The sequence below is a fragment of the Phyllostomus hastatus genome, unplaced genomic scaffold (genome assembly GCF_019186645.2).
Source record: "Phyllostomus hastatus isolate PE091 unplaced genomic scaffold, TTU_PhHast_1.1 phas_scaffold_1674, whole genome shotgun sequence".
NCBI lineage: Eukaryota > Metazoa > Chordata > Mammalia > Chiroptera > Phyllostomidae > Phyllostomus > Phyllostomus hastatus.
In genome coordinates, this window is record NW_025334011.1 from 26,961,817 (window position 1) to 26,975,566 (window position 13,750).

Consider the following 13,750-nt stretch of genomic DNA (forward strand, 5'->3'; position numbering starts at 1 on the left):
CACTCCTACCTCTATTTTTCTTTTGCCCCTTCAAGATCTCCCCTCAAACATCTGCACTCAGAAACTGCTACAGTCTTTCTCCAAATACACACACTAAGAGCATCTCTCACTCTGAAAAATGTTTAAAGGTTATTTTATGTAGTACTATAATATTAATATTCCTGTGGTCATCAGAAGACACAATGAGCGTTAATTTTGCCTCCTTTCCTAAAGGAGAAAATCATAGCCAGTTCTTCACTCTTGGGCATTAGCTGTGGATAGTTGTCTTCAGTCATCTGTGTCTGCATTCATGTGTAGTGCAAGGTCAGGCAAACAGTGCTGAAGATATATCTGTCAGTTGAGTGATGGTTTGTCTCTACAGAAGTGTTCATTAAACACCAGACCATCTCAGTGCAAAGTTAAGAATCAGTTTTTTTTCTTTTCTAAATCAAATGTTTTAGTTTTAGTCATTTTTATTTTCTTTAGAAGGATGCCTAGAAGGACAAGTGGTATTCTGGTTCTCTTGGCTTTAGCTTGGGCCCACAGGAAACTTGGAAGAGCACAGAGGCTTTGCTGACACTCTGATAGAGAGGGAGGTTCGATGCAGCCTGCCTCAGTGCCCACATGAACGCCCCACTCTGCTACTTTCTTTGACTCCCAGGCACGAAGACAGAAGCCAGAAAGGCCTGAAGTTGATCCACAGGGTGTGTTTTGTCCCTGAAGACTTGCCAGATCTTTTCCAGATGTTGAGATATAGCCAGAGAACTTTTGCTAAAAGCCACAGGTGTGCCTTTGGAAGGGTTTGACTGAAGCAAAGTGTTGGTTTTGTGGTTGATGCCGAGAGCTGTATCGCAGTCCATGAAATCAAGACCTGTCAGCAAAGCTGTCATCAGGTTGTTTTGGTGGTGCTCAGGGGCTTGCTACCTGGCTGACAAGGGAGAAACCCTCTTTCTTGTCTGTGTCACATGCAGCAAGTTTAGATTGCACAGGTGCAGACTTGCCCAACAAAAATACATAATCCCATTTTTCAATATCTCAAGGTTATCTCCATACTAAGTTCCCACGTAGCATGAACTTTACTCTTGCCAATTTATGATAAATCATTCATATTTTTTGAATCAAATAATTGTTTTCAATTTAGGTTCTTTGTCTTCCCATGTATCTCTCCATTGGTTCTAAGTGCCATAAGTCATGAGGGAGAGGAACCACTGGTCCTTGGTCATCACCTGCATTATGGACTAAATGTTCATGTCTCCCAAAGTTTGTATGTTGAAGCTCCTCACCCCCAATGTGGAGATGGGGACTTTGATATATATAAAATTCTCCAAACCCAACTGTAAATAAACACTCTGATTAGAAAATGAGCAAACGCCATATAAAGACATTCCACCAACAGTATATATGAATGGCAAGTAGAGATGGGAAAAGACAGTCAACACTGTTAGCTCTTAGAGGAATGCAAATTAAAACCACAATGAAATATCACTACATACCTATTAGAACCACTAAAATAAAAAAAAACACTGACAATACCAAATCCTGGCAAAAATACAAAAAAAAATAGAACTCTCAGAATTGAGGGCAGACATGTGAAATGACACAGTCACTTTGGAAAACAGTCTGGCAATTAAAAAAAAACTAAACATACATTTACATGCAATCCAGGAATCCCACCCCAGAGCATTGATGCCAGAGAAACAAAAACTTATGTCCACACAAAAATCTGTGCATGAATATTCATAGCAGCTTTATTCATAAAAACCAAAAATTGGAAACACCTTAGCTATTCTTTAGTGGGTAAATGATGAAACAAACTATTGTACATTCTGCCTATGGAATATCACTTGGCAACGAACAGGAAGAAAGTGGTGATACATGCAGCAGCTTGGATGGATGCCAGGGCATTATGCTGAGTGGAGAAAAAAACGAAGTTCACATATTATATAATTGTTTGTATAACAATCTCAAAATAATAAAATCATAAAAAATAGAGAAGAGACTAGTGTTTGCCAGAATTTAGGGACAGGGCCAGAGGCTGAAGGAGGGAGAGATTGGGTGTAACTATAAAGGGGTCATAACTCAAGGGACATTTTTATGGTGAGGGAACAGTTCTGTATCTTGGCTGTGATAGTTGGTGGCTACACAATTCCAGATGTGTGACAAAGTTGCATGTGAACCTGGTGAAATCTGAGTGAGTCTGTGGATTGCACCAACAACAGTTTCCCTCATTTTGATATTGTGCGAAAGTTATCTCAGATGTGACCAGTGGAGAAATAGAGTGAAGGGCACATGGAATGATGTATTATTATTATAATTTTTTGTGAACCTATAGTCATTTCAAAATAAAAGTAAAATAAGAAAACAAAGTTTAATTTACCTACATCTTTGTGGAAAATGGAACCCTAAGTGGAGGAAGGGTCAGGGGAAGGAAAGAAGGGTCTTTTCCTGCTGTTCCCGAAGTTTCCAGCAACTGTGTGTGTGTGTGGTCACCTTCTCTCTCCTTTATTCCATAGTCTGACCACCTTTATTTTTTATCTGCTCACTCAAAAATAGAGAATAAAGAAAGTCATTCTATCTTGGCTTATTCTATCCATTAGGCAAGACAAAACTCATGGAGGAAACTGTTGGCCAACAAAATTCTACTACCCAGGGTCATTTCTTAGCTTTGCCACTGATTACTTAATGTAACTTTCTAATAAAGTATCATTTCTAAAAACACTGCCACAGTTTTCCCATCATTTAAAGGGAAATACCATTATGTTCCTCCTTCTGCCAAGAGTCTTGCTAAGACAACTTTACAAACACAAGAGAGACAGCTGCTTTGTTTCTCTTAATCCAACCCTATGTCAACATTATACCAGGGGTTGTACATGCCATATCTTACTTCCTCCTCAGGCAATCTCCATCATGCAGACAAATATTACTTCAAAGTGATAAAGTAACTCCTCCAGGTTTTGAAATAGTGGAACTTGGATTTAAGAAATCTATACGTGAACCTTAAAACCACAACATAGCTTGTATTTCCTCATAAGGCTGCTGTGTTTTTAATTAATATTTGGTCTGTGTTATTCTCTATTCTAAATTTTTTAAGTCATTGTATACAGCAGGGAAAATGTCACTGACTATGCAATTGAATGTCATAATGGAGTATCTTTTTTATTTTTACATTGCCATGGTTTTACCACCTTTCAACTAGGAATACCACTAAGGTCCCCCTAATATCAAAATAATTTTATGACCACAACAGGGAAATATCCTTTTCTATATTTGTATCATGCATGCATGTTGTATTTCCAGTGGTAGATGGCCCAAAAGAACATTGGTATTTGTCTCCTGTGGCTGCTGTAAAAATGACTACATATTTAACAGCTTGTAACAACACATCTGTATTCTCTTACAGCTCTGAAGGTCTGAAGGCTAGAGATGGGCTGGCAGGGCTATGTTGCTTCTGGAGACTCTAGAGGAGAATTGTTTTGTTGCCTTTTCCAGTTCCTGGCAGCCACCTATATTGGCTCGTGGTCCTGCATCACTCCAACCTCTGTTCCTGTGGCCACATCTCCTCTCTGACTCTGACCCTCCTTTCACCCTCTTTCTTTTATAGGGATCCTCGTGATTACATTGGATCCAACCAGATAATGCAGGGTAATTTCCTCATCTGAAGATACTTAATCATGCCTACAGAATCCCTTTTGCCCTGTACAGTAACATATACAGAGGTTGTGGGGATTAGGACGTAGAAATCTTTTGGGGTTCTTATTCAGCCTAGCACACCCTCTAAATATTCACTTGATGTTCTGCCCTAGATCCTACACTTTGCACACCTGAGGAGAAAAAAAGAAAAGCATCTTCTACAGGGACTCTTTCAAAGATCAAAGACAAAATGATACATCATGCCACACTGCAACATGAGTGCCACCCTTACTCTCCATGCAGGTCTTAAAAAGATGTGTCCCCAAGCCAGTTTTGTGCCCCTTCACTGTCCACCCTCCTCAAGGGATGATGGTGGAAGGACTGAGGTAAGGGACCCTTTGGAGAAGGTTGTCTGGTGCTCTCTGGTGTCTCCACTCCCCAAGTGGCTGGCTGAAGCCATCTACGAGGGGAAAAGGCAAACTTTTCCCCTCGTAGGGGAAGTGAACTGCACATTGCCTGGGGAGCACATGCGTGCATTCTGGGAATAGGGGAGCATCCTGTGCAAGGAGCTGCAATGGAGTCACTTGGTTTCCAAGCATGAGGACTGCAAGGAGAAACTCAGTGTCACCCCAGAAGAAGGGATTGAGAGCAGGAAGACTGTGGCTGAGGGAGGAGCTCTGAGCAACTGCAGAACAGACATGGCCATCGCCAAGGGATTTGCATTTGGAGATTCCTGCACTGGAGAAAGTGTCCTGACTGCCTGTTCATGAGAGAAACAAAATCAGCCCCACTCACAGGGCACCTGTCCTCATCAGGGTTCTCCAGAAAAACAGGATTGTGGACATAGGAAAGATGTTTATTGTGAGACATTGGCTCACGTGGTTATGGAGGCATTGGCAAGTCCAAAATCTACAGGGGGAGATGCAGGAAAGTGTTTCAGTTTGAGTTCAGAATTCTCCCTTACTTGGGGGAAAGATGAGTCTTGTTTTATGCAGGCCTCCAACTGATGGCATGAAGCCCACCAAAATCCACCAGTTGACAAGTTAATCTCATCCAAAACAGCCTCACAGAGGAATGTTTGTCCAACATCTAAGCACCATGCTCCAAGCCAGTTGACACATAACGCTAACCATCACAGAGCCTCTGCTGGGTTACAGCTGTGTCTTTCCTGGCCCTCTCCTATCCTCTCTCTCCCTGTATATCCCAGAGGACATATCTGGTAAGGTTTTGAAAACCGGAAGTAAGGGAGGGAAATGAGAAAAGAGACCCACTCACACCTATGGGGGACTTCCCAGTCTAATGCAAGGACCCTGTGGGAGCACCCACTGCTTACCTCTGAATTCTGTTCGACTTCCCTGTTCTCAATACAAGTGCAGCTTGTATCACTTTGTGAATGTACTAAATGCCACGAAACTGTCACTGTAGAGTGCCTAATTTTGTGTTATGTTATTTCATCTCCATTTTTAAAAACAATTTTTAAAAATTTTCCCCATACTCCAGCCCCTGGCTGGCATAGCTCAGTGGATTGAGCACGGGCTGAGAACCAAAGTGTCGCAGGTTTGATTCCCAGTCAGGGTACATGCCTGGGTTGCAGGCCATGACCTCCAGCAACCACACATTGATGTTTCTCTCTCTCTTTCTCTCTATCTTCCTCCCTTCCCTCTCTAAAAATAAATAAATAAATAATAAAATCTTTGGAAAGAAATTTCCCATATTCCAATATCACCAATATGGAGAACTGACACTTAGGATAACTTGGAATCATAAATTTGTAACAAATACAAGTATGCTGGAAGAAAATAACTAAATAATGAAACTGTTTTTCTGGAAAAGTGGTCCTCATGGGTACTCATGCTAGTTTTATTTTCTTTTATCTATATTTTGAAATGTTTTGTGATAAGATTTAAAAAAAAAAGCAGTGATCCCACAAGACAGGATGTGTTCATCTGCATGTGACAGAACACCCAGTGAGCAGTGACCAGCTCCACATGATGTTTATTTTTTACTTAACAAGAATTCCAAACAGGGTGAGCAACTTTTCAAGGTGGTAGCTAGTAAGTGGTAGGAACTAAGGCATAAACCCAGGACCCCATAGACTCTGCTCTTAACCACTCCCCTGGATGGCTGTTGCATATGCCATAGACAGCCTGACAGCATGCTTTGTGTATAGAAAAGTATTCAGTAATATTGATTGCTTGGCTGGTTGATTATTTTCTGCAAGTATATACTCATATCTCCTATTTTGTTAAGTACAGTGTATCCATAATACTTATAAACAAATCATTCTTGTCTGTTCATTATGTATTATATGTCAGAATCAATCAATTGCTTTAATATGTGATGATTTAAATATGCTTTTGGAGAGGAAAACCACATAATCGGTTCTAGTGATATTGAGTTATGCTCATTCAACACACTACAGTAAAGTTTCTTATTAGAGAAGTTCATGCCCCCCTCCCACCCTGCCAAAAGTATGATCCATACTTTCAAGTTCTTCATCCCCTACTTTGCACAAGTCCTGTAGATCAGTTCAAAATAGGTGAGCACCTTTCGCCATCTAGTGGAGACACATTTTGAAAAACATTTCAAGTGAATTTCGTATTCATACCATGCAAATAATATTTTGGGGGACTTATACAATATAAAATCAGGAACATGGAATAAAAATGGGCTCTTTCTCCCAGTAAACTGTGGTTCTAAAATCATTCTTCCAGTCTCTCCCAGATTGTTGCCCCCTTTCTTCTGATTCCACGCAGCAGCTTCCTACTGAAAACACCCCTAGCGTTTGCTAGGAGACACCACACTCCTGATCAGTTGATCCCAAGGATTTATTTTCTTCACAATATGTGGAAGGGGCTCCTGACTAAGTCAGTACTGCTGTCTGGGTACCTGAGGGAGAGGAGCTGCAGGGTGTGATGGAAAGTGGAAATTTGTGATGGCAGTAACCCTTTCTTAGCTACTCGCCTTTGCTGTTTAGGTTAAGGGTATTTAAATGTGCTCTTCTGTGCTTTGTGGGAAGTTCAAGGGCCTCCTTAATATTTCCAAAAATTCTGTATCCACCTCTTGGTAACACCACTTTTCTTCCTGCTGAACTCCCAATCTCAGTTCCAGCTTTCCTCCAGTGGTAGACACTATTCTATACCAAAACCCCAAATCCCTATCCTTTCCAGCATAAGAAAAGATTGCAGTTCCCCACCCACATTCAAATTAAGCATAGCTATGCACCTTGCTCTGTCCATTCACTCATGGTTAGAAATAACATGTCACTTCCAAATAGAAGCAGGCTGATATTACACAAGAAAACTTATCAGAATAAGACTTCAGTTAGAAAAATACTAAAAATAGCCCTGGCTGATGTGACTCAGTGGATTGAGTGCTGGCCTGCAAACCAAACGGTCGCTGGTTCGATTCCCAGTCAAGGCACACGCCTGGGTTGTGGGCCAGGTTCCCAGCTGGGGGCATAAGATAGGCAAACATACACTGATGTTTCTCTCCCTCTCTTTGTCCCTCCCTTCCCCACTCTCTAAAAATAAATAAAGATTTTTTTTTAATTTTTTCAAAAATACTAAAAATTATTTTACTACCTCAATAGCTATTAAGAAGGATTTGGTAAATTGCAAAATTTGTTTTAAAGTGCTGAAAATCTTAGTTTTAGGGGGCATTTTTAATCCTCACTTGAGGACATGCTCACTGATTTTAGAGAGAGGGGAAGGTAGGGAGAGAGAGATGGAGAGAAACATCGATGCCAAAGGAAAACATCAATAGGTCGCCTTTCATATGTGCCCCGACCATGGATGGAACACAAAACCTAGGCATGTGCCCTGATCTGACATTGAATCAGCAACCTTTCAGTAAATGGGATGATGTTCCAACCAAATGAGCACACCAGCCTGGGGAAGAGGCAATATTTTTTTAACATGACAAGAGGTTGTGTGTGTGTGTGTGTGTGTGTGTGTGTGAGAGAGAGAGAGAGAGAGAGAGAGAGAGGGAGAGAGACTATTCAGAAAGGTCATTTTTTTCTTAAAAAGAGAAACCAAAAGATTCATTTTATAGAGGATGTGACTCCTTATCTAGAAAATCTAATAAAAAATTACTAGACATAGTACATTTGTTTAGCCAAATAGCAAGACACAAGATGGAGTGCAAAATCAATTACATTTCTCTTAACTAGTCATTACACAGAAGATAGCAAAAAAGAAGTACCTTATTTTTCCATTCTTCTTCCGATGCCTCTCTGGGCCTGGGCCTCTGAGTGAGGGCAACAGTTAGTATGTCCAAGAATCAAGGAAAATTTTACTGCTTTAACCCCACACTTTCTAATTTTGTATTTTTGGCTTATAATGCATCTACCAATTTCCAACATTTTTCTTTTGAAACTTTTTTCTGTCTGGCCCCAAATTACATTAACCCACACCTGTGCCTAAGAGAGAAGAAAAAAGATAATGACAGAATGATAGAATACCATCTTGAGAAATTAAAACAAATAGTCTTTTAAAACCTAAAACAAAATGTCTTAACCTCAGTATGAGAAGGAAGCCATCAGAGTTCAAATATGTGTAGAATACAGAATTTCTCTATATTATTTCTCACCTGAACTAATGAACAAGCAGTAAATTGTCAGACACAGCTATTTGTAAATTAATTCACCTTTGGCTTTGGACTTTTAAAACTGTATTTTCAGGACTTCCAGCCAAGATGAAGGCATAGGTAGTTACACTTGGCCTCCTCACACAACCAAAAGAAGGACAACAAATTTAAAAACAAAATTTGAACTGGATGGAAATCCAACAACCAAAAAGTTAAAGAAGAAACATTCATCCAGACTCATAGGAGAGGCAGAGATGGGCAGCCAAGATGGAGACAATGTGTGTCCAGGTGGCAGCTGGAGGACAGGGCAGTCCCATATTTGCATGCAGATAAACCAGGAGGAACGACTAGGGAGTGACACAGACCACACAACCTGGGGTTCCAACACAGGGAAATAAAGCTTCAAAACCTCTGCTTGTAAAAACCTGTGGGGGGTTGTGGCAGCGGGAGAAACTCCCAGCCTCACAGGAGAGTTTGTTGGAGAGGCCCACAGGGCTCTAAAATGTACACAAACCCACCCACTTGTGAATCAGCACCAGAAGGGCCCAATTTTCTTGTGAATAGCAGAGGAAGTGACCAAAAGCCAGTACAGAGCCCCACAAGTGGCATTGTTTCTTCTCTTACCCCTCCCCAACATACAGCACCACAATGCAGCAAAGTGGATTTCCCCACCCTGGCATATACCTAAGGCTCCACCCCCTGTGACATAACAGCTGCACCAAGACAAAAAATATGACCCTAATGAAAGAACAGATCAAAGCTCCAAAAATAGAACTAAGCTACCAAGAAGCAATCAAGTTTCATGACATGAAGAGGGTGCACACAGCCCACACAGGGGGCCACACCTCGAGTACCCAGCTTGAATGATAGGGGAGGCTGTGCCACCAGACCATGCAGGATATCTACTACATTAGGCCACTCTACCAAGCCTGGGAGATGTAGAAGTTCTGCTTAATACATAGAAGCAAATATGGGGAAGCTGCCAAAATGAGAAGACAATGAAACATGACCCAAATGAAAGAACAGAACAAAACTCAGGAAAACAGAGCTAAACAAAACAGAGACAAGCAATCTACTAAATGCAGAGTTCAACATACTGGTTATAGGGGGGTTTAATGAACTTAGTGAGAACCTCAACAGCATAAAAAAGAACCAGTCAGAAATTAAGGATATGCTAATTGAAATGAAGAATAATTTGCAGGGAATCAATAATAGAGTGGATGAAGCCAAGAATCAAATCAGTGATTTGGAATATAAGGAGGCAGAAAAAAAATACCCAATCAGAACAGTAAAAAGAAAAAAGAATTCTCAAGTCACATGCCTGGGTTATGGGCCAGCAAGAAGCAACTACACATTGATGTTTCTCTCCCTCTCTTTCTCCCTCCCTTTTCCTCTCTCTAAAAATAAATAAATAAAAACTTTAAAAAGAAAAAAGAATTAATAAAAGGATGATAGTGTAAGGAGCCTCTGGGACAACTTCAAGCATACCGACATTCACATCATGGGAGTGCCAGAAGGAGAAGAGAGAGAGCAAGCAATTGTAAACCTACTTTGAAAAGTAATGACAAGAAACTTCCTTAATGGTGAAGGAAATAGACATACAAGTCTAGGAAGCAGAGAGAGTCCCAAAAGCCTACACCAAGACACATTATGATTAAAATGTCAAAGGTTAAAGATGTAGAGAGAATCTTAAAAGCAGCAAGAGAAAAGCAGTTAATTACCTACAAGTGAGCTTCCTGAAAAATCAAACTGTCAGCTGATTTTTTCAAAAGAAATTTTGTAGGCCAGAGGTATTCAAACTGATGAAAAGCAAGGACTTACAACAGAGATTACTCTATCCAACAAAGCTATCATTTAGACTCGAAGGACAGATAAAGAGCTTCCCAGACAAAAGAAATTTACAGGAGCTAATCACCACCAAACCAGTACTATATGAAAGGTTAAGGGTCTTCTTTAAGAAGAAGATCAAAAATATGAACAATAAAATGGCAAGAAATACATATCTATCAACATCTGAATCTAAAAAATAAAATAAATGAATAAACATAACAGAAACAGAATCATAGATACAGAGAATGTTTTGATGATTGCCAGATGGGAGGTGTGTTGGGGGTGGGTGCAAAAAAGGTGCAGGGATTAAGAAGTACACATTGGTTAATACAGGATAGTCATGAGATGTAAAGTACAGCATAGGGAATATAGTCAATAGCAGTTTAATAAATATGTATGGTGTTATAACACTGTGGGATGATCATTTATTAGGTTATTTAATGTCTAATCACTGGGGTATACACCTGAAACTAATGTAATAATGTATGTCAACTGTAATTGAAAATAAAAATTATTTTTTTAAAAAAAGTGAATATTCTTGTGGCATTTGTGGTAGCGATTTCCATTCTATAAACCAGGAGAGTTTAAGTAACAGTGGATACTTTCAGTTCACCAGATTACAGAGTCCCAGGCCTGAAGCTGGTTGGGAGAGCCCCAGGTTCAGCACCTAGTGACCTGAACACACACCAGCCCTGATAGGGACCCATGGAGCTTCTGAACATCAAGAGATCAAGCATGGTATTTTGTCCAAGACCTTGGAATTTGGAGATAGGCTATCAGCATGAAAAGAGAAGACTGACCCAGGCTGCCCTCGGTTTGGTTGTTCTGAGGTCATTCCAAATACCACATAACAATAAAGGGGCCATAATGTTGGGAATCATAAATATTTTTTAAAACATGCCATAGGGTCTCAGTTGCTCAGAGGTATTATCTCAATAAAGAATGCAAAACTATGACAGGATTTTTCCATGAAAGTTGGGCAGAGGTAACTACAGGGCTAGAAGCTCACCTGGCCCATTTTAGACAAGGGAGGGAAGGGTTGGGTTAAGGTTAGTTCCTTCATACCAGTATCTAATTGTTTCACTACTATTGATTTAGGACTGAATTCATTCCCCATTATTTGTTGCTTTAGATTTATAATACATTCTATATGAAACATTTCTGAACTCACTATTTTATTGCATTGATTAGTTAGTGTATATTTAAGCCTCAAGCCATGTTTTTTAATCTGTGCTTTGTAATATATTTTAGAATCTAAAGAAAAGAATGAGGCATAATTCTTATCATTTAAAAACCATTGCTTTTGGCTTTTATTGTCTTTTCGTTCTCTAGAGTTTTCAGGTTTTAAAAACTCTTCTATGGAAACACTAACATCGATATTTTATAAAATATATATATTAATTTAACTAATGAATCACTTATTAGCTAACTCAGTCATTAGTATGAACTAGTAGTATTTCTAACAGTAGAATGCTCCATTTATTCATGTCTTCTTTTATTTTACCAGAGTTAAAGATATTTCCTCTTATAAATCCCTACTTTAATTTCCTATGTGCTTTTAATACAATTGGTTAAAAAGGTACTTCTTTCATGCTATTTTCTATGTAATTGCTATTTAAGAAAGTGTAACTGATTTTGCACCTTGTATCTTGCTGTTTGGCTAAATAAATGTACTACGCCTAGTAATTTTTAATTAGTTTCTCTAGATATTCTAAATAAAAATCACATTCTCTACAAAAGTAATCTTTAGGCTTCTCTTTTTAAGAAAAAAGTGAAGTTTTCTGAATAGTTCTCACATATACACACATACATACACCTCCTGTCATATTAAAAAAAAGTCCCTCTAAAACTATTTTTAGTACTTTAATCTGAAACAAATTTTGAAATTTTTTGAATGGCTTCTCCATAGCTATTAAGATAGTAAAATAACTTTCAATATTTTTTACTTAAGTCTGATTTTGGTAAGTTGTCCTGTGTAATATGATCCTTGATTTCTTAGGCTATTCCATTCTCAGTTTTACTGAATTATTCTTTCATGGTATAAAAACGTTGTCCAGGAGCATATTTTTTATTTTTTATTTTTTTAAGTCTTTCAAGTCAGGAACGCTTTAATAAAATGAGTAAAACCCATTGTAACAACGGCTCTTCATTACGTGGATTCAGATACACAGCAGGCCAATTTTGTTCCCTGACATTTAACAACCACATTCAATAAAAGCCTGTTAGTTCATTCCTCAACACTTTAATTCTAAGGGGCTTCCTCTTTTCAAAGCTTGCACAAAGAAGTTAAGCACCAATAAGAAAGACTGTTAGCAGTTTTATTTCACCATCTTCCTCATCATCAATACACATTCCGATTCTTCCTTCTGTGTACATGACATGGTCAAATGGGTGCTACACTCTGCCTGTGGTACAAAGTTTATGAATATATATGCCAATACAAAGCTGAAGCCGTTAAAAAGAGTTTAATAACAACTAGGAGGTAATTAAATCTATAGTGTTGATGAAATGTATGGAAGAGATTTAAAAACAGCACACAAACTCAAACGTTTTACTTGGGACGGGGTGAAAGAGGAAAGTTTTTTGTGCTACTGAAGGGTTTTCTAAGTTGCTCCAAGTTTACTTTCTTTCTGCGATTATCTTGAAATGCTGCGAAGCATTGCGAGCAGCATCACTGTGTGCACTGCCACAGGACATCCCAGAGCCATGGCAGACCGCCAAGGGGCGGCTGGGCAGTTCAGTGAGACTCTGGTCCTGCCCGTCGGCACTCGGCTCTTCTGTATCCAAACATGTTCTATGAAAACCTTGTTACTTGGCGGTTTCACTAAGCAGTGGGATGTAATCTGATTTGGAATACTGAGGAGGCTTCTTTGCAGTTGGTTGATCTTTTCACCAGGAGAATCATTCCTCAAGTGCATCCTAAAGAACGCGCTAACCACATTTGTAGAAGAAATGGTTCTCTGGAGAAACATTACTGATTTTGGCGAGAAAATTCTCAACAATATTTCTCTTGGCTTGTTTCCAGTTTTTATAAATGACTCTAGCCTGCAAATGGTGGTATTTTCTCTCTTACGCTCAGATCTTCTTCCCTCCGGGAAAGAATGTGTTCAGGAAGTCTCCAGCCATGCTGAGTAGCGGATTCCTGCAACCAGCCAGCAGGACTAAGCTGGTTCGTTGGTTGCAGGGAAGGGTCGGGCATCAAGGGGTCAGAACTGCAAAGCAAATCCTTTCATTGGCTTTCAGAATGCTTATGGCAGGCTCTGCAGCTCCGTGTTTCGCCAACATCTTCCTTGTAGCTCCTTCACCTGTGCAGGTTCTGTCACCAACAGTTACTCACAAGGTGAAAGCGGGCACGTGTGTTTGCATATCGGATCTTTCACATTCATAAACGGGGATGTTCTTGGTCTTCGCGCCGTATTCGTGTAATACCTGAATCGGCATTTTCCCTGGTTTAGCTGGAATCATCTTCCCCGAGCTGAAGCTCTCGCTATTTTAGCGCTCCAGCATCGGGCCGGCGCGAGGCCGGCTCTGGGCCGTGGAGAGAAGGGAGGCTCGGCGGCGGGAGGAAGAGCGATGCGTACCGACCTCCTCGCCGGGGTCGGCGGCCCGAAGGCAGCTCCAGAGCCGCCACAGCCTCCCCAACTCTCCTCCTCCTCCGACCCGCATCCCCTCTTGCGTCCCTCTTGCGGTATATTTATTATGTTTAACAGATAAAGATATATTG

General features: G+C 40.1%; 1 pseudogene; it reads right to left on the reverse strand.

Annotated features, from left to right (window-relative positions):
• Positions 1-12,645: 12,645 nt before the first annotated feature.
• Positions 12,646-13,554, reverse strand: LOC123831312 (annotated as a pseudogene).
• Between the last annotated feature and the right edge of the window lie 196 nt (positions 13,555-13,750).